Source organism: Protopterus annectens, chromosome 1.part0 (assembly GCF_019279795.1).
Source record: "Protopterus annectens isolate FY-2018-M chromosome 1.part0, PAN1.0, whole genome shotgun sequence".
Classification (NCBI taxonomy): Eukaryota; Metazoa; Chordata; order Ceratodontiformes; family Protopteridae; genus Protopterus; species Protopterus annectens.
Window position 1 is genome coordinate 733,553,103 of NC_056725.1, and position 26,538 is coordinate 733,579,640.

The following is a 26,538-nucleotide window of genomic DNA, read 5'->3' on the forward strand; positions in this document are numbered from 1 at the left end:
TCCTGTGGTTTTGAACTCTGATGTCACTGTGAACAGGTATTTAGCATTATCTTGTTTTTTATTATTTATTATTAAATATATTTAAACCTTTGATTGTGGCCGATCTTTGTAGAAATATTTAAGTTCTGAGAGTACTTGCATATTTATTTGGTGACACTGTGTGGGCCATTCCTAACAACCTTGCTCTTGGTCAAACTACCATTTGTATTAATATTAATTTCACTCAATACACTGTGTACCCTTGGAAGAGTCTTAACTCATTCACTCCAATGGAGCTCAGGAAGTTTGCACTGTAACTTCCAATGGGCAGAACCTAAGCCTTTTGACAGAATCAAATTATGTCCTTACATTTCAAACAAATGTTCATATCTTTGGAACAATAGGGATTATGAAAGGGGTATAAACGGCAAATTCTTCAGCACAAACTATTTTTATAGTGTTAATATTCTTTTGGTTGTAGATCTTAAACTGAATTTTATAATTCACAGTAAACACTATATTTCATTTGTAATATTTTGTAAACAACTTGCAATATCTCAGCAGCCACTCAAGTTACACACATACTGTCAGTAGCATTTTACTCATCTAGCTGAGAGCTTTCATTTGAGGTTCTGTCTGTGTTACCTGGTTGTTGAGATATTTAGAAAAATATGGAAATTATATCTATATAAATTAATGTCTTAAAAACAACGGTTAATATCTATTTACCTGCAGTAGATAGAGGTCAAATATTAATGCAGTTTGCTATTGTGCAAGCTTGACCATGAAATATTTTAAAACCTTGTACATAGTACGGTTTGAGAATTATTGATGCAAATACGAACAAGCAATATTTGACACCTAGAGGCATCAGTAGAAGTTAACTGCAAATGCACCTGCAGGTATCACTCAGATGTAATGAGTTAAGGTAGCTGGCAGGAGCGTCTGGTGGCAGTCATAACTACCTTTATAGTCTGGCCGGAAGGAGGCTTAGATAGTAAACCTGTGCTAGCCTTTCCCAGGTGTGCGTGTGTTTGTGTAAATCAAATCTCAAACTATGTGTGTGTGTGTGTGTGTGCCAGCTACTTGGGCAGGGACACAAAGCACTGGTTGGACTGAGAGGGTGCTGGAGGCCTTGGCTTGGACACTCAGCTGAGATCTCAACTGTACAGCTGTGCCACTGGGGAGCCTTATTGGGAATCTGGAGAAACCAGCCCCAGACTGATTGTGGTCTCCATGTACTCTTAAGGGAAATTTCACTTGATGCAGAGAGCTACATCTGGAAATACTGTGTGTGTACCTGTTATCCTCTCAGTTAATGTCCCCCACTATTGCCAGTGGTGAAGACTGAGGCTCCTTGATTGCTTGTCTGGTGATGGGTCATCACACTTGGTTGGCAGTGGTGGGATTACCACATCACATATTGGGATTCAGTGGTGTGGATATTGAATTCCTGTAGCCTGTAAACAGTGGTCACTAAAGAAGGTGTTTGTACTCTCAAGCAGCCACAGGGTAGACATTCGGAGTTTCATATCACAATAGTTTTATTTTTTGTTAGCTTAGTCAGGGAGAGCAGGCAAGGATGTCAGCAAAGGATTATGTCAAGCTTACGAGGCGCCAGTTGGCTGAGATCTGTCAAGCCAAAGGACTGGTACATGCCAACCTGACTAAAGCAGAAATGATTGTAGCCTTAGTCACAGCTGCATCATAGACCAGTAACCAGGAAGACAGCCAAACCGACCTTGGGGTTGTACCTAATATGTGTTATTAACAAAACCTGTTGGAGAGGCAGGTTTGTCTCCCAGAGGCAGCCCCATCTATCAAATATACTTTCCATACAGGTCAAAAAAAGCACCTTGCTGACCCTCTTCAAGTGCAACCTTGATGAGTCGATGGGAAACCACAAATTCATCCCAAAGGTTCCACCTGTGTCCCTCAATGACAGGGGCAACAGGTGCTGACTGAGGTTTATTTTTGGGGATAAACTCTTGGCTAGGCTTGTAAGGGCCTTATGGCTATTAGCCTAGTTACCTCCTATGATCTTACAGCTCTCAGAAAATGGACAGTTCAACTTTTTCTTAGAGGAATTAAAAATCCATCTGGAGTTAGAGAGACTTGAACTGGAGGCCAAATATTTGGAAATATAATCAGCAGAGAGACTGCAGTGTTTGGAGGTCAAAGCAGAATCAGCAGAGAGAATAGACATTTGGAATCCAAAGAAAATGAGAGGCAGAGACAATATAAAAAGGAAATGCTGACTGTTCGCCAGGGTCATGGAGGTAATGGGGAAGGGAATAACTGAACCCCAGGAGCAGTAAAGGTCAGTAAATTTCTTCTACAATTTACAGAGGGTGATAATTTTGAAAGTTTTATTCATACATTTGAAAGGGTATATTAAATAGTATAATGTTGACCAAGGGCTCTGGGTATGGTTCCTGACCCCCTTACTCCATGGTAAAGCTGTAACGGCTGCTTCTAAATTGTCTGATATTGATTGTCTAGGCTATAACCAAGTAAAAAAATGTTTATTAGAGTGTTTTAAGTTAACACCAGAAGCTTACATAAAAAAACATTTCGTGAGCATAGATGCAAGGCAGATGAAAATGTGTGTGATTATATTGCTGAGTTAAGCACTTATTTTCATAGGTGGGTGAGTGGGTGTCAGATCACCACTTTTGATGGGTTGGCAGACCTTTTGGTGAGGGAACAAGCCCTTAGCACTTTGCCTGAGGACATGAGAATCTGGTTGGCAGATAGGGAATTCAATATCACAGATGATTAGGGGAAAAAAAGGAGACCTGTACCTAGCAAGCAGGGCATCACTGCATAGGAAAGGGATACCCAGTGCTGCACATTTTTCTAAGGGAACCCATGGTGGGCAGCCTAAACTGCCGCAACACAGTTTGTCAGTAACAGGGGAAGCCACTAATTCAGGTACATGGCCAAGATCAAGGGTTAAATGTTTTAAATGTAACCAGTGGGGGCCATGTAGCATATAGATGTCCAAGGAGGCAAGGTAGGGAACAAAAGGTAGTGGACCCAGCAAGTGGGAGTAACAGATTGCCAGTGGTAAGTTGTCTGGAGGCAACAAGGGTACCAAACTACCACAAGAGGTTATATCCTATCTTAGTAGATGGGGAAACAGGCCACTGCTAATAGAGACACAGCCTCTAACCTAACCATTGTAAAGCCTGCAATGGTTAAACAGCAGTACTACTTGCCTGGGCAGTCTACTCCAGTCAGAGCTGTAGGAGGAACCCCATTCCAAATACCTCTGGCTAGAGTTCACCTTGACCGGAAGGGTGGAAGTGGAAGCAAGTAAGTAGGTGTGTTTGAGGATGTCCCTGCAGATGTCCTGACAGGGAAAGATTTTGATAATGCAGTACCTTGTTTGCATGCAGTGACACACAGTCAGGCTTGGAGACAGCCATGTGGGTCTGGTAGCCTGGGGGGGAAGACTGCACATTTGAAACCAGGACTGCTGAGGTGGCTACTTCAGGGAGGGAGCTACCCTGTAGCAGCGAGACTGAAGGTGAGCCACAGCTGCTGGTAGGTACTGATGTTCCCTTGGACAGATTGACTGCAAGGACAGAGGTGAGTAGTAGTACCCAGGCTAACAGTGAGGCAGTGCTGTCAGAGGTTACCAGACTTCCTGTGGAAGGGGAGCTGGGAAGGGTTACAAAGAGAGAGTTGAGATAGGCTCAGCTCTCAGACCCTACATTACAAGGCTTGAGGGATGTAGGTAGAGAGGTGCCTGATTCTCAAGGAAAAGGGAATTCCATATACTAGAACAAAGGGTTACTACTGTATAGAGAATGGACCCCCGAGGGAGGGCTAGAGGGTGAGAGAATACAGCAGTTGGTAGTGCCCAGAGCCTACTGTCTGGCACTTCTAGCCATAGCCCATGACATTCCTTTTGCAGGTCATATGGGAATAAAGCATACCAAGAGACATATTATGCAGAACTTTTATTGGCCTGGGATTGCAAGGGATGTAACAGGGTACTACAGGACCTGGGAGCAATACCAAAAAGTAGGCAAGGCAGGAGACAGGGTCAAAGCTCCTTTTATGCCTTTCCCTGTGACTAAAGAGCCATTTCAGAGGGTAGCTATGGATATTATGGGGCCTCTGAGTACCCCAAGTTCCACAGAGAAAAAGTATATCCTAGTGGTAGTAGATTGTGCTACCAAGTACCCTGAAGCAGTGGCTCTGTCCTCCATTGAGGCAGGAAAGGTGGCAAATGCTTCGTTAGACATTTTCAGCAGGATAGGTGTTTACTAGGCTAACGATCACAAGGACTTTTTTAAGCCTAGCCATGCATCCCAAATCTCCGACAAGTTCCAATACCCTTGATAAGTGTAAGCATGACCATAGGAGATGAACCTTAGGTTACCTGTGTCCATTAGAGAGACAGTTGCCAAACCACAGATGAATTTCTCGTTTCCCATCCAATTGTCCAAGCTGCACTTGAATTAGTTTAGGGAGGAACTCTGCTTCACATGGATGGGGAGCCTGTTCCGTAGACGGGGTTGTCTCAGGGATACATACCTATCTTGCCATCAGGTCCTATTTATATCACAGGCAAGGTTTAAGTCTTTAGAATGGGTAATTCTGGTGCTGTTTGTTTTGTGGATATGTAGAAGGTCCATCAGAGTGCGGTCTGACAAGGCCCTGTTTGCCAGGCATAGATCTCACTTCAAAAGACTGTAGTAGACAGAATACAGGGATAGGGCCTTCAGGCGGTCTCTCTGCATAAGACATTTTACTTATGCCCTCTATTCTTTTGGAGAGGAGCCTCTATGGACGTTCCACTTGTTGGATGTTTCTGGTTAGGTACATACCAAAGGGGGCATTGTACTCAATGATATCTTTTATAAATGCCGAATACAGTGGAAGAATGACTTTCGTGGACTTTAGATGCCATACCTATGTTTATAAGTTGCACAACATAAAATTATTCCACACCACTGTAGACACATGATGGTCAAAGGCTAGATTACTATCTATGTGTGTCCCTAAGTCACTGACAACTGTGTCAACTCTAAGGGGTGTGTTGTCAATATAAAATAGTTACCAAAGATGGATGACTTCCCAAAGGATACTGTTATGCATCTCTTGTCATTTAGATTAAGTCCATGGCTCTGACACAAGTTGTTTGTCTATGTCAGCCCCTCCTTGAGAATATTTGTGTCAGTGTGAGATTCAATGACAGCTCCTAATTTGCAATCATCTACAAATTTAGTTAGCCAGAGACCACTGACATTGGCCTTGACTTTTGAGAAGTAAATGCCAAAAAGGAGTGGTCCATGGACTGATCCTGATGGACTCTACTTGTGACTGGCCTCTTTGTAGAGGTAGAGTCCTCAATTCTAACTTCCTGGGTCCTGTTTGTGACACAGTTGGCTATCCTCCGGGTGACATACGGTTTGTACCCAACCTCTTAAGTTTGTCAACAATGACTGAGTGGGGTATTGTGTCAAATGCCTTGGCCAGGTCAGGGTAGGCAGTGTGAATGATTTTGCCCTCATCCATTGCTTTGGTGACCTTCTCAAAAAAGTCCACTAGGTTGAGTAGGCATGATCTGCCCTTGACAAAACCAAACTGGGTTGGGTCCAGTGTCTGGAGGTTTACTATAGCTGTATTGATCATCTCCATGATAATTCTTTCCATGGCATTACATACAAGATTAGTGAGACTTGTAGGTCTGTAGTTTCCAGGGTCTGTAGATAGCCCACCTTTGTGCAGAGGGATGACTGTTGCCTTTCTCCATTCATGAGATACAAAGCCTGTTTGGAAGCTACAGTTAAATAGTGATTCCAGAGGCCCTGATAAGGTTATGGTTCATGCTATTTAGAAGGTATCCTGGGATATTGTCTGGGCCCATTGATGCAGTGTTCTTGTTCTTAGAGAGAGCATTAAGAACCTGTTCCCTAGTGATAGCAGGGAGAGCTATATTTGATGGTATTTTCTAAGGGAAGGTTGAGGAGGAGAGAGGGGTAAAGATGGAGCCAAAATATTTTGGCCTGTAGGTTTGCTATATCTTCTGGCTCAGTATAGCTGGCTCCATTTACAATGAGTTCTGCACACAACTGTGTATTGCCTTTGAGGTTGCGGACATAGCTAAATAATGCTTTGTGGTTGTCCTTGGCCTGGGAGGTCAAACCTACCTCAAATTTGGCTTTGGTAGACTATTTGTCCTTTAAGTTGTTTGTTGAGACTGCTTTTATCCTTCTGGGTGCTGCACCTCCTAATTTGTGCCATGATTTTCTTCCTCCTGTTATATAGCCTACTGATTTTGTGATTCCACCAGGGTGGCTTGTTTCTTTGAGTTAGTTCTGTACTTCTTCCTGGTGGGTACAGCTGCCACTATGCAGCTAGCAACATGCTTGTACAGGGTTTCTGTGAACAGTTCTGCATAGGCAGCAGTGTTCTCAGGGTTTATGGGGGGTTTGAAATTTTGCCAGGTGTTCACTTAATAGCAGGAAGTTAGCCTTAGAAAAATTCCTGAATATTCCCGGTTAAAGTGGGGTTCCAGGTTTTATTTGTACTTCGAAGGAGACCATTTTGTGGACTGACCTTACCAGGGAAGGCATTACGGCATTACAGTAGGGGGTGTGCAGCAGTCCCTCATATTAGTGAGGACCAGATCCAGTATGGTTGCACCCCCGGTTGGTGTATTGACTATCTGCTCCAGGGAGTTTGTCTTTACAAAATCCAGTAGTCTCTGTGCATGCACTTTTGGTGTCATATAGCCATCCTAGTTAATAGTGGGGTAATTAAAGTCACCTGTGAATATGGTATTGGGTTGGATGGTTAGTGTTTCTAATAAGTTTAAATACATTGTATGGGTTTCCGGGTCATAGAGGGTGACCTATTGCTTGCAAGGAAGTGGTATTTGATTTTGCTTATGGTGATTTGAACATAGAGCAGCTCAAGTGCATTGTCCTGTTTGACCAACCTTGAAGTATATTTACTTTTGATGTAAGTAGAGACACCTTCACTTTTAGTACCTGCCTGTGAAGTAGCTTTCCTAAATGTGTGAAAAGCATCATAACCTTGCACTGTTTATGTGCTCTCCATGGCTTTAAACAATGTCTCAGTGACAACACAGATGTCAGCATTCTCTAGAGTAAAGAGAGTTTCTAGGGAGTGGAATTTTTTGTTTAGACCTCTAGCACTGAACGGTAATTCCTTTAGATTTTCTTGGTTTTGATTGGCTATGTCAGAAGTACTTTCAGTTTGGCAATGCCAAAAAAGCCACTATGGGGGAAGACAATGTTTTAGCTAATATTTGAAAGCCTAGAGGGGAGAGGTACAGACCATTCCTGGCAAAGTAGAGTGGTCTGTTGACCATCTCCTTCCATGCTGGCAAATATTGCACCCCTTTAGAATTACACCAGAAACTAAGCCAATTATTAAAGTCAATAATTTTTTGTTCATATTGTGGCATCATACTTGGAAAAGGTAAAATGCTGCTCAATGCTAGGCTTATACCAGCCTGAGACATATATTACGAGAGCCCCATGTCTCTCTTTATATAGTCTAGGGGAGGTATGTCTCAGGTTATTTAGTCCCACATGGACTATAACAGAGTCATATTGGTAATTGTGGTCCAATGACCTGAGTGCATGCATAATGTGGCAGATCCTAGCCCCTGATAAGCACTTGACTGTAACTTTCTCCTTACTCAGCCTGGTGAGAGGGACATCAGTGTGTCTCACGATGGAGTCTCCAATGACTAGAATGTTGGACTGTGTGGTGGCTTGCCTTATGGTCTTAGAGGCAGAGGCTACATGAGATGCGACTGTGTGTTGATGTGGGTGTTGTTTTGAAAGAACGCATTTGGGGCTGCTGAGAGTATTTGTTATGTGTACTTCATTTAGGAGGTCTTTGTGGTTTAGGAAGGTTACATATAAGTGTCTCAGCATATGTGAATCGATATGTCTGCTTTGAATTGTGAGTGACAGATGCAGCGTGTGTACTACTGGCAACCTTATTGACATTAGGAGTACTTTTATGTGAAAGCTTTGCCTCCAGTGACATTGTGTAAATAACCAAAAATAACACTGGAAAAGTTACTTAAACAACAACAACTCCAAAACCAAACAAAATAAGTACCAGAGATGAAAGAAAATAGTTGGCTCAAAAACACAAACCCAATTTCACACACAGCATTTTCATCTAAGTTGCTAAGACTTCATCAGATACAAACAATAAATGAACCGTCTCATTATATAATCCATTAGCTTAATTATTCAAGTACTCCACCAATGAGAATATAGTCTATTGTCTCAATAAAGCACGTCATTGATCTGGTTTTACCAAAACAGGCTTAAAAACAAATCAGGGCAGCAAGGACCTCATGTTCAGTCATAAGTTTGACCACCATTGCACTGTGGTAATGGCATTGTGAAAATATATCTCTCACATACCATATCATTTTGTTTGAGAATTAACTGGTTGTCACTAAACATGAGGCAATTTCTATATTACCTCAGGATGCCCATATCCACCAAGCCAGTGAAGGAGACAGCAGGAAAGTTCATATCCATGGCAACAGACATTTTTATTTATTAGGAAATACTGACTGACAGAGGTGCCAAAAGTCAGACCTTCTAGCTCATCTGTGGAAGTACTGTGGAGTGAAGCACCTAAAGACCACCCCCTACAATCCCCAGATAAATGGTCTTGTGGAGAGGTTCAACTCTAAACTAAAGACCTTGCTACAGGCATTTGCAGACCAGTTAAAGAGGGAGTGAGACAAATATTTGCCACATCTGTTTGCTTACAGATAGGTGCCCCAGGAATCCACAGGCTTCTCACCTTTTAAGTTACTGTATGGGCATAGAGTGAGGGGACCTCTAAAATTAATTTGCAATGAGTGGGAAGGTGAGTGTGAATCCCACCAAGGAGTCCATTGTGGCATATGTCCTAAACCTCAGGACAAATCTCAGGGAACTCATGGCTTGGTCCAGGAGAACCTGGCAGGAGCCCAACAGCAGAAAAAGGTCTAGTATGACAGGAATGCTTGAATCAGAGAGAATGCTGTGGGGCAGCAGGTGATAGCTCTCATTCCTGTCAGACACAATAAGCTGCAGGCAGCTTGGGAGGGACCCTTCAAAGTGGTAAGGAAGGTCAGTGATATTAACAGACAGGCAGCAAGAGCACAAATTGTACCATGTTAACATGATGAAACTTTATCTTGATAGGGAGGCCCTTGTACTGAGTATTTACAGTGGATGGCAGGAGGACTCTGAGGGGGACATATGGCTAAAGGGAGCCAGCTACCAAAATCCTAAATTACTATGGTGGAGCCTACGGTTGCAGGCATATGATATGACAGTGCAGCATTGTACTGCATTCAGCAATGTCAAGGCAGCTGGGAGCTCAAGACAAGGAGTGGGGTAAGGTATTCCAAGATAGGCTCATCCATCTCAAGCAACGCTTCTCAAGGGACATGTGAAAAACTAGCTTGAATCTTCAAAGGTGGGGGGAGTGTGATGAAAGAAGGTACTGCCAGCACAGCTAGATGGAATTTTGTAAATAATTATATGTCATTTGTGAATATCAAACTGATTCATGCAAGATGCTGGTGTTACAAATGTATTAGAACTGTATGTCATGTGTATATCAAACTGATTTGTATAGATGTTTGTGTTAAAAAGGTATTTGTAAAGTGCTTATGTTTGAAACATATGCAGGGTGCCTTATTGAAGAGAACAGACATGTACATGCACTATTGTAACTATTTAAATTAATATGTTTTAACAGAGGAAACTGGAGAGTTAACCTCAGTCCAGCAAACTTAAGAAAAATATCTGAAATTAAACCACTTTATATCAGCAAAGATGGTTGGATTATTAATGGGAATGATAGATATTGTATTAAACTATAACTATATCTCATTTTATGATGCGATTTATGTACAAGTTAATGGTGTAGCTATGGGGGCAGCTCTGGCCCCCAGTTATGCAAATTTATTTATGCATGGATGGGAAACCATTCATGTGTTGCAAAGCAAATATAAAAATAGCATAAAATGTTTTTTTTAGATTTATTGATGATGTACTATTAATATGGAGAGGTACATATGAGGAACTAGAAGAATTATTACTATATATAAACAATGTGTGCACATACTTAAAATTTACTCATCATATTAGTGATAAAGAAATCACTTTTTTGGATTTGTTTTTGTATACAAAGAATAACAAATTAGTATCTAGAATTTGTAAAAAGGAGGTGCAGAACAATATGTATCTGCACTTTTCTAGTATGCATCCTAAAAACACTAAGCTAAATATAATAAAAGGGGCAACTGTCTAGAATAAGTGGGCTTACAAACAGTGAAGATGAGTTTTTAGAAGAAGCCAGTTCCTTTTGTAATAGAGTTAGAAAATGAAGATACCCAGAATATGAAGTAAATAAATTATTAGAAGAAAGAATAGAGATGAGGGGAAAAATACCGGGTAGAAAAAAAAATCACTTATAAAAGAAAAACTTCTATGGCCATTCAAAACAGTGTAGATTCATTAGCTATAAAAAATGTGATAAGAAAAAACTGGGGACTACTAAGAATTAATAATGATGTGTTTAGAACAGTAGGTGTTAATCCTCTATTTGTACAAAGTAAAGGAAAAAACTTTAAAAAATATTTTCAAATGAAAGAAGTAACAGAAAATGTGGGATGATTAAATGTTATAAATGTAATATGTGCACTTACATTTTTACGGAAGGAAATGAAATAGAAATAGGGGGTATAAAAGTTAAAATTCCAGGACAATTTAGTTGTAAGTCTAAAAATGTTGTTTACTTATGTTTCTGTAGTCAATGTAGGTCCTATTATGTTGGAAGGACCACTCAAGAATTAGATAGAAGGATATATGAGCATAAATATGCCATTCAGTCCAATGATTAGAGGAATGCATTATGTAAACACTATAAAACAAATAAATGTAAGGTAGACTTTAAATTTATACTACTTGATACGGTATCCATTGAAGCAAATTTATTAATATTGAAGAAGAACTAGAGTGGTTAGAATACTGCTGGCAAGTAAGGCTAAATGCCTGCTTTCCACCAGGACTAAACAATAGAGAAGAATTTGTCAGCTATTTGAAAAGGAAAGGGTTAAAGCACTAGGAACACGTGTTTGTAGTAAAGTCATGTGATGTTATGTCAGGTGATGGTTTTTAAGATATTTAAACATGGATGTTGCTGTTTACTTCAGTCTGAAGAAGTCTTTGTAAAGGACTCAGAAAACAAAAGTGCTTACGGAAGCTTTTATTTGTTCTTGTTGCATTAAACCATTTGTTTTATTCACCTGGGAGCCTGTGGATATCTTTTTGCTCACTTTATAGGCTAGGCCATAAAGATGCTATCTCACAGGTTTCAATGCAGCCAAAGACACACAGTCTGTACTAGGAAGCTTTCTGTATTGTCTTTGGAGTGAACCAATTACACTCTGGAAGCATGGAGGTATGCAATTGCTTTATGACTTCCAGCACCTGCCAAAGGTCTGAATAAAAGCCCTTGTGTGTGTATGTTTATGGGTAGGTGCTAAATACTGTCAGCTGCCAGCAATGGAGTTTGCATGAGAACTAGAAGTCAGATGACCAGAAATGATGTAATTCTGCAAGCTATCCCAGCAGTAATATTTTCGATATTATTTTGAGAAGTATCTTAGTGAGACAGAGCATTCTGTATTTGGTCTTGGGCCTGACAACAACAAGAACCACCATTCACCACACCATGTGCCTTGTTCTAAGTAAGTTATTAGGGTATAGTAACTATCTTGGATTCAGTCAGGAATATAGTGAAGCTTAGTTTAGATATTGTTTTTCTTTATTTGTGTGAGCCTGTACTGCAATGTTATTTTAAATATTTCCTGTGGTTTTGAACTTTGATGTCACTGTGAATTGATATTAAGTATTATCTTGTTTGTTATTATTAAACATATTTAAACCTTTCATTATGGCTGATCTTTGTAGAGATATTTAAGTTCTGAGAGTACTTGCATATTTATTTGATGACACTGTGTGGGCCACTCGTAATAGCCTTGCTCTTGGCCAAACTACCATTTGTATTAATATTAATTTCACTTAGTATATTGGGTACCTTTGAAAGAGCCTTAAGGTAGCTGACAGGAGTGTCTGGTGGCAGTCATAACTACCTCATAGTCTGGGCAGAAGGGGGCAAAGCTAGTTAATGTGTGCCAGCCTTTCCCTGGTGTGCGTGTGTAAATCAAACCTCCAAGAATGTGTGTGTCAACTACTTGGGTAGACACACAAAGCACTTGTTGGACAGAGATGGTGCTGGAGGTCTTGGCTTGGACACTCAGCTGAGATCTCAACTCTATAGCTGGGACAGTTGGGAGTCTTATTGGGGATTTGGAAAAAGAGGGAGAAAACAGCCCTAAACTGACTGTGGTCTCTGTATGCTCTTAAGGGAAACTGTGGTTGATGCAGTGAGCTGCATCTGGAAATAGTGTGTGTGTACCTGTCATCTTCTCAGTGAATGTCCCCCGCTGTTGCCAGTGGTGAGGATTGTGGCTCCTTGATTACCGATCCAGTGGTGGGACATCACATGTGCATGCGCATGCACACACACACACACACACACACACACACACACACACACACACACACACACACACACACGCACACACCTACAGAGAGACGGGGGAGACAAAGGTATATAGACAGATGATAGAAATAGATATATAATTAATTCTGTGACGGTAGTGAAATTGTAATCACTGCCATCCCTTTGTGTAGTACTTTAGATCCCTTTACTTTGTCCAAGCCGCCATAACCAGTTGTAAAATTTTTAGTCTTAGTGGAGTGATAGTGTGAAAATCCCACTAAATGTGACCATAATGTCAGTACTGAAGCATAATTGTTCTGTATTTATGCAAACTTGGCAGTATGTCTCAATGTTATAAAAGTCAGGTAGGTGGATAAATGCATTTAAGTTCATGGTTAAGAATTTAATCTTTTGTTAGCTAAAGAATTTAATATCTTGAAATGAATATGGTTTGAAATCTCATCTTTTCTCTTTTCCGACGTTTTATTAAATGCTTTCATGAGGACATAAATTGACTTCATCAGATCTTTTTTCTTTTAGATCATTTATACCATGGATTATAAATCTGGCATATTAACAGTTTTTAGTTATTAGCTTGTCTAAACAATTGGGGATATTTAATGATGCTTAGTGCTTCTGCAAACTTTTTTTTTCTTATTTTCCTTTTGTTTCATGGAATGTTGTTAGATCTGCATCTCAAATCATGTTTTTGCACTTAAGTTTTATATTTTATGTATTTTTGGTCTTTTTTTGTTTTAGGGCACTGTAATTTATTTTTTTATAATATCATTAAATGTATTTAAAATGCACATGAAATAAAACTTGTGGATGGTTCTTAACAAGTAACACTCGAGTGATCTCTTAAAGTAGGCACTTGTCTGGATGTCAGTAAGGAAAGAATAAAATACTTGCTGTTTCAAATCATAACCAAGGAACCATCATCACCCAATGGGAGTCCAAATGCAACATCAGAGGTCCAAGATATAAGAAATACATTGACACAAAAAGATCATAGGAAACCAGTGTAGGCTCTGCAGTACATCTGTATTATAATGCTCTTAAACCTAAGCAGTCTTCCATAAGAGTCAGTGGTACTTCTGTACTATCGCAACCAGATTTTCATGATCATAACGGTTGCTTCCCAATGTTTAAATATAAGTGTTAATGGTGTGATAGTGTCAGACAACATGATTTCTGCACACTGAGGGTTGTCTTAGGCAGGGTTTTCAGTAAAAAAATACAAAGTTTATGTCGCTGTTTAGGTATTCACTTTAATGCCAGCATGTCATGTAGCTGCAGTAAAGTGCATATATGCTTCAACTGTCAGGGCTGCTGTCTTACTCACTGTAATTGCTCACCTGTCTCCCCAACATAACAAGGCGCGCGCACGCACACACACACACACACACACACACACACACACACACACACACACACACACACACACACACACACACACACACACACATTCTTTTACTCTACTTTTGTATTTTTAACAAATGTCAAACATATGCTGAGGTGCAAACATGCCACAAACTACCAGAAGAAGCACTTCCACACGCAATAACATGTTTTCCGTAGTGTTCTTAGTACCTGGAATCAGGATCCTATAGTCAGCTATCAACATAATCCACCCTCAGTTTTAACAACCATTACTGTACGGCAACTTTCACATTGCAATGCTTACTACCCATTTAATATTAATTGAATTATTATATTTTTATATTTGAAAGACCTATTTAATTTATTTTGGTTGATTTTGTTATATACTTTGTTATTATTATCTATTATTATTGATCTTGTAATTGGTTTTTGGTCCCTATATATTATTACGTGCATCCCGTAATGTCATTATTTATTATTTCAGGGCATTCTTTTGGCTTCTGGATATATAGAATATTTCATATTTATGAGATATTATAACATATACATAGTATCTTAATAGTATCATACTTTGCTTTTCTGCTTTTTTCGGCATGCTAATATATTTTTTAATATAGACATAAATATTTGCTTATATAATTCCTCATTTTTATTTTTATTTTTTTTTTTATTTATATTATGCTTTTTATTTTTATTATGATTTACATATAGTAACAGTATTTAATGGTATTTAAGAAAATTAGAAAATTTTACTATTTATATTATTTTTATAATATATTATAATTGCTGATGATTATTATAATAAGTTATAAGTTATACACTAAAAGAAATATAAAATATATAATTATAATATGATATACTATGATATAGCCATATTGTTTATTATAGTGTTTGCATTTATTTTAATTTATTTAACAATTATAATTAGAGTTACATAGTTCTATTATTAGTTTGACTTACCTTTTTGATTTTTACAATAGGTAGTTGTTTTTATTTAGGCTGTATTACAATTTGGAAATGTTGTTATTATTTTCAGGGTGTTATGTATTATGTTATTTTGTTAGTATGGATAATAGCTAATGTTTCTATGAGCAAATTACTATGGTGAATATGAATATAATATATATTATATATTATATGCCATTATATTAAATTTGTTTTGTTTCCATTTTGTTTTTTAATTTAAATTTGTAATGTTTAAAATTAAAATTTAAAATAATAATTATATTTTATTAAATTTATATCAGTTGTCGAGTAGTAAATTTAACAATACAAATCAATACAATGTGCAAAAACAATGTGCAAATACCAGAATAAACAGCTAATTTAGTTTGTTTTGTTTAATTTTTTACAATATTAACAATGTGCATCATCTTGTGCATTAAATGCATAATTTAGTATTATGATTTGATAATGTATGATGGTATGTTATGAAATGTAAAGATAGATGTTTATTATAAATAATAAAAATGAAGTTGCAATATTTACTGTTGTTAGAACTGTTTTAAAAATGTGAAAAGTTTTTTTAGGTTTATTTAATAAATTTAACTTGCTGATGATGAGATGATGGAAAAAATTATTTTTTTTCCTTTAGTAATTTTTAATTTAAAAAAAAAAAAAAAATTTTTTTTTTTTGAGCTTTGATTGTGGTTTTACTATTATAATATTTTTATTTTTTTTTGTAAAATGACCTGATGAGCGAATATTAATGTTGAAAGCGCTTGTTTTGTCTCATTACTACCCACTATGTTTACAGATTTTGAAACAAGTCTTACTTTAGCAAACAGATCGTGCCTGCATCTGTGTTTCCCTTCCCTCCTCACGGTAGAAATATTCCATTCAACAGTTTGCTTCCCTGACAATTCAAGCATACGTCCGTTATGCACGTCAAACAGGAAGAGGATTTTTTAATGATTTTCTGTCTGTGAAGGTAGTGGAGAGGTTTTGAGACAGCAATAATGACTTTTAGCAACACTTTGCACTGCTTTATCCAGTTGTGTGTATTGAAGGAAGCGAGATTCGCAACCACAAAAATCTGGTTGCGATAACACGTAAGTACCGATTCAGTCAAAGAAAAAATGCAATGAAATTAAGATATCATTTATAACAACAGTGATATATTATCAAATGTAGCAGCAGTCTAGGTGCACTTAACAACAAAAGACTAATGCCAATAGTACCATCAACAACAACCAAAAGTTCATAATAATTATCTAAATCAAGGCAGAATTAAGAGTGATAGTAAAAGGACAAGAATGTTAGCATTCTGATAAATGTACATTGCAGTGGCAAGTCTTCCAACTTCCTAATGTAAATGCAAACTTAAAACATTATAAATGTCAATAATTCAGTTTGCACAAAGCAGAGGATCATACAATTTGTAATCAGCTTTGTAGCACATTGTAACACACTAACAGAATGGCAGCATTGAAATAGATATAGAAATTCAGTAAACATAGCATAAAACATTAAATATCCCAGGGATACACTCTCTGACATACTCAATAGTTTTAAACCACTGCTTAAAGAACATCTTAACCAGTCCTGGTCCTGCACATGCTCATCACAAGGTTGGGACTTTGTGTTCACTGTATGATACTCTCCTCTAATAGAAGACGCTCAAGCTTTCACTGAAATGCCAAACGATTTTTATATACAACTGCTGCCTGTACATTCTATTAAGTTGCACATGGGCTTTCTCTTTAGTAACTTCTACCTCTAAAATTTTAGAATGTATAAATGTAACTACTGTTTGTGTATAAATGTAAATAGAAACGTAACTACTCTGTGTTTAACTGGAACTTAGTAAAATGCAATGTAAGCAAATGGAGTTTTATCTGCTCCTCCTCTGAAAATGAATACTACCCAGTTGAACTTTCCCAGTAAACAAAGGCAAATAAATAAAAGAACAATCAAGGTCAATAGCTGAAATTATTGCAACAAAGATGAAAAGTGCAATAACAAAGGTGATGAAAGTAAGAGACTGAAAAAGAATGCTAAATACCAGCATATCAGTCTCAGTGGCTTCAAATTAATCCAAGGTTCACCAAAAACAGAGTGCTGCTCTAAGAAGGCCATACATCTTAACACAAGCTCACATGGTCAAATGCCAGTCACTCAGTAACAGAGTTCCATTTGATGGAACAATGCCAGACACTCCTTGCTTCTACAATCTTAAATGTCAAGCAGAGCAAACACAGAACCAAGAATAAAAGCAAAATCCAAGGCTACGGGACCCGAATCTCCAAATAATGTGAATTCCAATCCGGTGGGTTAAAACAGCTCCTTTATTGACACAATACCAAACCACACAATAAATCAACCAAGCGCTTTCGCTCGGTTATTACCAAGCTTCTTCAGAGTTAAAATACTTTGTAAGACCATTGGCCATATTAAATACTAAGTACAAGGTCACATGGCATACCCTCCTCCCTTCAATGTACCACCCCTAATCAGTTTTTAGAAAATATATAGTGCATATAATGTCTCATTAATGTGTTGGGAACTTCCAATCTAAAAAACAAAACTCAAAATATAAAAAACCAATGTCAAAACTTGTAAAATGTATGCTGTGTAAAATCCGTATAAATAAATAAATGAGTATGAATAAAAAAATAAATAAACAGTCACTTCTGTGCAAGGTATACATAGAGTAGCTAACTAATCAAAACATAAAAATACATAAATTACAAGTATTATAAATAATAAGGTTAAAAGTCCTCTTGTAAATCCATTTATAATCGTGCTCTGCTTAATTTAAGCACACTGTTAATGTTCAAGGCTTCATTCATTCCAGGCGGTCTAACTGCATCCAGCCTTAGCTGCAAAACAGTTCCCGGTACTCCAATCTAGCTTTCCAATTACCCCCTCGTGAATCAGGTGTCACTTGTTCCAGAATTGTAAATTTAAGTTGCATATTTTCACATACTTGGGAGTGCTTAAAAAAGGCATTAGTCTCTTTATCTTTGATGATATCATATTGATGTTCATATACTCTTTTTCTAAAATGCCTTTCTGTCTTGCCTATGTAAAAACTATAACAATGTGTGCAAACTCCCAGGTGTACCACTCCTTTGGTACCGCAGTTAGAATATTTATTAACCTTATATCTAAATTTTCTAGAGGGGATAGAAATAACATCATGGTTCAACATAAAGGCACATTGATTGCATGAACCACACCTGTGGGTACCCATCTTCATTCTAGCAGGTGCATTATTAGTGGCCTTATTTCTCTCAAAAATTATTTTAAATTCATTCCTCTTTTTCTAACAAAACTCGGTACCAGGGGAATAAACTGTTTTATATCATTGTCAACTGATACTATGGGCCAGTATTTTAAAATGGCCTGTTCTATCATTTGAAAATTAGAGGAATAAGTGTATGCAAAACTGCTCCTATATTTAGAAGTGTTCTTGTCTACTATCTGTTCTGGAATGGCTAACCCAGTTCCCAATAAGGGATGATATCTAGATCCCCTTTTCTCCATGACTTCTTTGGTCAACTCATCTATCAATTTAACTGGGTATCCCTTTTCCTTAAACAGAACACAAAGTGTGTTAACTTCCTCCACAAAATAATCCAATGTGCTACACATCCTTGAGGCCCTAATCAACTGGCCCTTGACTATCCCCTTCTTCTGGTAGAAGGGGTGCCCACTACTAAAGTGAAGGTATGCATTGGAAAAGGTGTTTTTTCTAAAAAGCTTAGATTGGAAACAACTATTAACATAATCCTTGGTTAATGTTACATCCAAATAATGTAAAGTGTTTTGGTCAATGTTGTGAGTAAATCTTAAAAACTCAGTACTTCCATTAATGTGCTCTAAAAACCTATTCAGGTTGTGTGTAGAACCATTCCACAATAGGCAGATATCATCCAGATATCTGGTGTAATGTGTTATAAATTCCTTCCATGGTGTGTTAAAACTAAATTGTTGCTCCCAGTGGTAAAGTACACAATTAGCGTAAAGTGAGGCACAACACACTCCCATCGCCATGCCTTTTTTTTGGCAGTAAAATTCATCATTAAAATTAATAAAATTGTTTTCTAAAACCGTGTCCATTAATTCTACCACCAAGTTGATAACATTACTACTCAGCGTGATGTCAATGGTGAGCACCTGTCTAAACCATTCAAGTCCTACCAAGTGTGGAATACTTGGAAACAAGTCAATGATATCAATAGTTACCAAGAGAAGGTCTGGGGTGAACATCTGCCGATTGATACTTCTTAAAAAGTGCCAAGAATCTTTGCAAATTTGCACAATTGGAGCTAAAACTCTTTTGGCTATCCGGTCTATAAATTTTGCTAAGGGCTCTGTGATACTCCCTGCCCCGGAAACAATGGGCCTAAATCTAAGAGGATCCAAACCTTTGTGAGTTTTCAGAATGCCAAATATTATCAGCACCTTTGGTTTCACGACATGGAAGTAATTATATAACTGCTCATTGATCGTACCTTGCAAGAGATGGTCGTACAAGTAATAACTTATTTTAGAATAAGCTAAATTAATTTCATTTAAAGACACCAATTCATATTGTTCTATGTCCTGCAACATCCCCTGTAAACTGCAATCATAGTCTAACTGGTACATCAACACTACACCCCCTCCCTTATCGGGTTTCATCACCCGACATTTTTCCTGTTTTAAATTGTCAATCAACTGGAATTCTTCATGACTAAGGTTCAAGGGAAATGCATCTCTTTTCTCTTTACCAGTCCTTCTAATTTCATTCTCTACCATTTATTTATTTATTTACTTTTGTTTACCGGGTTAGTCCAACTGGATACATATCCATTTTCAGTGGAGGCCCGGGGAGAAAAGCTCCAGTTATACAGCATAATAAAATATAGAAAAACATTACATAGCATTTGGACATTACATTTGAAGCACTAGACATTTCAAAAACAACATATTACAATAAAGAAAGGAAAACATAGTTAGGCAGTGACATTTGTATAGAGTAATATTTCTTGAGTTAACAGAAATAGGAATGAGACAGAAGGAAAAGGTTAATAGGATTGATGATTACAGGAGAAGGGAGTGTAGAGACTAAAGGAGGGGCTAGTAATAATAAATGAAAGTAGTAAAGATATAAAGTAGGGAGTAAAATTATGTTAGTGTCAGGTTTTTTGTAAAAGAAAAGAAAAGTAAAGATAGTTAGTCTGGGTTATTACAAGAGCATAACCAATGATTAGAGAGAAAGAGTTTTAGTTTGGTTTTAAATAATGGGAGAGAGGAGAGGGTAGTCAGATCGTTTGGTAGTTGATTCCATATTTTACCCACCGTGTTTGAAAATAGAGATTTGCCTGCTAAGTTATTTGAGAAGGAAATGTGTATCAACATTTTGTTGGCAGAGCGCAGATTCGTCAGGTTATTATAAGGTCTTATAAGGGTCGAGAGAATTGGGGTGTTACTAGGTTGGTAAAGGGCTTTGTGGGCAATTGTGAGTTGATTAAATTGTAATAGTAGTGGTAATTCAAGCCATCCTAGCTGTTTTAGATTCTGACAGTGATGGGTCCTAAAAGGAGAGTTGGTGGCAAATCTTGCAATATTATTGTATGATCTAGTCAAATTGTTAAGATTATGTTTGGAAAGATTTGTATATATGGGGGAAGCATATAACAGGGTAGAGATTAAGTGAGTTCTGGCTATTGTGGCTCTAGTTGTTGGTGTCAGGAAGGGTTTAATGCGGCAGAGGGATCCAAGTTTTTTATTAGTAGATTTAATTGTAGAATTTATATGATAATCAAACTTAAGTTGATTGTCAATAGTAATTCCTAGCAGTTTGGTAGTGGGGTCTGGAGAGATAACTGTACCATCATCAGATGTAAGTGTGAAATGGAGAGGGGGTGATAGGTGAGATGGGTTGAACAGCAGCAATTTGTTTTTTTTTAGGGTTAAGGAGAAGGCAGTGGTTAGTGAACCATTTTTAAATAGTAGAGAAGGCTTTTTGTGTGTGAGAATGAAGATCAGTTTGAGATGAGGCAGAGCAAATGATAGTGGAGTCATCAGAATATTGGATACAGATAGACTGCGGAATGGAGAGATGGTCATTTATGAAGATGGAAAACAATAGTGGTCCTAAAACAGAGCCTTGTGGGACACCTAGAGAGGTAGGAAGAAGGTCAGAAAGATGGTTTTGCCAGAGAACGGCTTGTTTTCGGTTGTCCAGATAGGATGTGAACCAGTTCATGGGAGGATGGTCGAAGGAGAGGGACTTCAGTAAGTGGAGGAGAAGTTGATGATTAACCATGTCAAAGGCTTTAGATAGATCCACAAAGAAAGCAGAGGATAAAATATTATTGTTACGATTATTGTTGATACAGTTAGTAAAGGATAGTAAGGCTGTGGTGGTACTATGAAATGGCCGAAATCTGTGTTGACAGTTAGCCAGGAGCTTATGTTGAAGTAGATGGGTAATAAGTTGTTTATGGATACATTTCTCCATAATTTTGGCTAGTGGAGAGAGTAGAGCAATGGAACGGAAGTTAGAGAACTCAGTACAGTCTCCACCTTTGTGGAGGGGAATAATGTAGGAGATTTTCCAAATTGATGGGATTAGGCCTTCTGTTAAGGATCTATTGATTAATATAGTGACTGGGTAGGCAATGACTTTGGCTCCTATTTTGAGGTATTCGACTGGTAGTTGGTCAGCTGAGGGAGTGTTAGGTTTTAGTTTTTGAAGTAGAGAGGAGATACAGGAGGTAGGTATAGGTTCTAGGTGAAAAGGAGGAGGAGTAAAGTTAGGTTTGGGCAGGTTAGATGTATCTGGATTTTGCTGATTAGCTAGATTAAGTATAGTGGTAGTAAAGAAAGAGTTGAAGGCATTGGCTGTTTGAATTGGACAGTTTGGGTTAGAGCCTAATAGGTTGGGTGATTCAACTCTGCCTGGGGATAGAAGTGAGTTAATAGTAGACCAGAATTTTTGTGGTTGTTTGAGTGATGTTTGCTGAAGTTGTATATAAAAGTTATTTTTGTCTTGTAGGATAGCTTTTTTTTGTAATATTTCTTTGTTGTCTAAAGTTTTGGTGATCAGTTGAGTTCTTTGTGGACCGCCATTTACTCCAAGATTTGTTTCTATTGTGGATAAGTTTCCTAGTATGATTTGAGAGCCAAGGGGCTGGTTTATTTTTCATTCTTATGGAACGGGTTGGGGCATGTTGGTCTAGGATTGCTAGGAAGATGCTATTAAAGTAATTAACAGCTTCATCTATAGGGAGAGACTTTAGGGGAGACCAGTTACAATGATAAAGTTCAGTTAGAAAGAGTTCTTGGTTAAGGTGTTTTTTGCTACAGATGGTCCTGACTATATAGGGAATGTTAAAGCATGTTTTATTTCTGATAATTTATATGAGAGAGTGGTCACTAAGGTCATCTGGAAGGGTTCCTATTGAATATTTTTGTTGTGGACAATTTGTAAGAATCCAGTCTAAGATGTTTTTTTTATTATATTTGTTTATTCTAGTAGGAGTGTTTATAGCCTGTGAAAAGCCATGGAGGTTAATATGAGAGGAAGGATTAGTGTTGTTACATAAAGTCCAATCGATATTAAAGTCTCCTAGTAGAATTGTTTCTTGTGGGAGATTAGTCGAAAGCCACTTCAGGAGGTCTTCTAATATAGTCAGATTTTTTCCTGGGGGAGGGTAGGAGCAGATGATATAAACTGATTTATGGGAATTAAGTATTAGTTTGGTAATAATTATTGCAATGATGCCATCACAGGGTAGATTATAGTTCATTTTGTTGATTTTCAGTCCTGATTTATATATAATTGCAACCCCTCCACCTTTTTTATTTAAACGATCTTGTCTAATGATGCTGTAACCTGGGGGGGATAATTTTGGTGTCTTTTATTGAAGGTTTAAGCCATGTTTCGGTTAAACAGAGAATATCAAATTGTTGGACATCCAAGAGGGCATGAATATGTGGTATTTTGTTACATATGCTACGTATGTTGAGATGGGCTATCTTAAAAATCTTAAGGTGCGGGTGTGTAGGGGGGTTAAAAGTGCTGGATCTAGTTAAACCTGAATTGGTGTCAGGTTGACCTTTAAAGAATATCGAGAGGTTCAGTTGTCTAATGAATAACTTAAGATCTATCAAAGTGTTGGTAATGTTGGAGGGGCCAAATGGAACAAAGTTGAAACCTTTTGAAAATAGAACAAAATGTTCATCTATAAGCACTAAATCAGTAAAATTGAAAATTGTAAAATTGTTTCTCCTACAAATAACTTGCTTATTTGGGGCCTCTTCTATTACTAATGCTGGAACCACATTCAACAATTCTATCTCTGTGTGTAGTTCCACCCTAGGTTTTGACGTCTCGTTCCTCTCACTCCCCTGTTGGGGGGTGTTGAAAATCCTGATAGGACTGTTTCCTGCACCTTTCAGCAATTCTTTCGCTCCTTCTAAGTGGTTTATTGTCCACTCTAGATACCCTACTACTGCGTTCTGACACATTCTCCCCCTCCACCAAAACTGTGTCATTATTGTTTTTCCATCCACCATTTCTGTGAATGGGATAAGCTAAACCCTCCTGGTATTCATGTAGGTCCCCATCAAGTTTTCTAATTTTTCTGTTTAAAACTTTCAAACAATGTTCATCAATCTCATGAAAGACATTGTCATAATTTCTTTTAACACTACCAAAATTTACATAATTAATAACACTTTGATTAAGGGCAGTCAATTCTTTCAATAAAACTTCAGCTTTGGTTCGATATTCAACAGTCATTAGTTTTAACATCTCTATCCCAGCGTTATTGAAAATGTCACATAGTTTGTCGTATAAGTCAGTTCCTGGGTACACACAGGGAATTTAAATAAACAAAGTCTTTTAGGGACTCTGTTCATGTGTATGCATTCATTTAAATAGTCTATTTCTAACTGGTTATTCTTAAATGCATACAGCTTGTCCCTAAATTGGTTGAAATTGTTTTCAATGTTCCTGTTAAAATTAGAGTCTACAGTACCTTGCTGAAAGTAAAATTGTTTCTCAGTCTAAGCGTCAAAATTGAAAACCTTGTTGGTGTCCCTAGAATTGTCATCCCTTCTCGATTTACTGCTAGCACCAGCTTTAGTGAAGGATGTAACAGGTTGAAGGTTCTCATGTGACTGACCCCCGGGACCAACGTCATCAGCCCTGCGGCTCGCAGCTGTCCCAGAAAGGGGAGAAATCCTGTTAGATTTATCTGAAGGCTGTGACTGGTTGCCAGGCAACTTAGCACTCTCTTCAGACTTTCTCTCTTTAAATTGCTTAGAGAGTTCAGTTAGTAAGTTCATAACCTGTGTAAATTCAGCACGAATTACTGGTGCATTGTCGGGGTCTCAAGAAAATTAGTTGTATTCGTTCCTTCAGCCATGGATAAAATAAACCCGAAATGTCAAGCAGAGCAAACACAGAACCAAGAATAAAGCAAAATCCAAGGCTACAGGACCCGAATCTCCAAATAATGTGAATTCCAATCCGGTGGGTTAAAACAGCTCCTTTATTGACACAATACCAAACCACACAATAAATCAACCAAGCGCTTTTGCTCGGTTATTACCGAGCTTCTTCAGAGTTAAAATACTTTGTAAGACCATTGGCCATATTAAATACTAAGTACAAGGTCACATGGCATACCCTCCTCCCTCCAATGTACCACCCCTAATCAGTTTTTAGAAAATATATAGTGCATATAATGTCTCATTAATGTGTTGGGAACTTCCAATCTAAAAAAACAAAACTCAAAATATAAAAAACAATGTCAAAACTTGTAAAATGTACGCTGTGTAAAATCCGTATAAATAAATAAATGAGTATGAATAAAAAAATAAATAAACAGTCACTTCTGTCAATTCTGTCCGATAGTCAAGGGCCAGTTGATTAGGGCCTCAAGGATGTGTAGCACTTTGGATTATTTTGTGGAGGAAGTTAACACGCTTTGTGTTCTGTTTAAGGAAAAGGGATACCCGGTTAAATTGATAGATGAGTTGACCAAAGAAGTCATGGAGAAAAGGGGATCTAGCTATCATCCCTTATTGGGAACTGGGTTAGCCATTCCAGAACAGATAGTAGACAACAACACTTCTAAATATAGTAGCAGTTTTGCATACACTTATTCCTATAATTCTCAAATGATAGAACAGGCCATTTTAAAATACTGGCCCATAGTATCAGTTGACGATGATATAAAACAGTTTATTCCCTTGGTACCGAGTTTTGTTAGAAAAAGAGGAATGCATTTAAAAGAATTTTTTGAGAGAAATAAGGCCACTAATAATGAACCCGCTAGAACGAGTGTGGTTCATGCAATCAATGTGCCTTTATGTTGAACCATGATGTTATTTCTGTCCCCTCTAGAAAATTTAGATATAAGATTAATAAATATTTTATATGCGGTACCAAAGAAGTGGTATACCTGGGAGTTTGCACATATTGTTATAGTTTTTACGTAGGCAAGACAGAAAGGCATTTTAGAAAAAGAGTATATGAACATCAATATGATATCATCAAAGGTAAAGAGACGAATGCCTTTTTTAAGCACTCCCAAGTATGTGAAAATATGAAACTTAAATTTACAATTCTGGAACAAGTGACACCCGATTCACAAGGGGGTAATTGGGAAGCTAGATTGGAGTACCGGGAACTGTTTTGCAGCTAAGGCTGGACGCAGTTAGACCGCCTGGAATGAATGAAGCCTTGAACATAAACAGTGTGCTTAAATTAAGGAGAGCACGATTATAAATGGATTTACAAAAGGACTTTTAACCTTATTATTTATAATACTTGTAATTTATGTATTTTTATGTTTTGATTAGTTAGCTACTCTATGTATACCTTGCACAGAAGTGACTGTTTATTTATTTTTTTATTCATACTCATTTATTTATTTATACGCATTTTACACAGCATACATTTTACAAGTTTTGACATTGTTTTTTTTATATTTTGAGTTTTGTTTTTAAGATTGGAAGTTCCCAACACATTAATGAGACATTATATGCACTATATATTTTCAAAAAACTGATTAGAGGTGGTACATTGGAGGGAGGAGGGTATGCCATGTGACCTTGTACTTAGTATTTAATATGGCCAATGGTCTTACAAAGTATTTTAACTCTGAAGAAGCTCGTAATAACCGAGCAAAAGCTCTTGGTTGCTTTATTGTGTGGTTTGGTATTGTGTCAATAAAGGAGCTGTTTTAACCCACTGGATTGGAATTCACATTATTTGGAGATTCTGGTCCTGTAGCCTTGGATTTTGCTTCTACAATCTTAGCTAAAACAGTACAAGACAGCTGATAGCTTCAACATATCCAGTGTACCTGAGTTCAGATACAGAGAAGACCAAACTCTGCATCTCCAACCTGCTCCATGACAAATCTCCGATTATAACCCACATGAGCTAAGTTCACTCAGAATCGTATCACTGATGGAGCCAAGTTGAGGAGGGTGGCAGTTGAGTGTCTGATGTTAGCTCACCCATGGGGGGGGGGGTCTAATTAGCGGCATGTCATCCATAATTAGAGGCTTGATGACAGAAAAAAATTGGTCAGCAACTGGGGTTTGCTCTTGGCACTCTGGGGTTATTGATATTAGCAC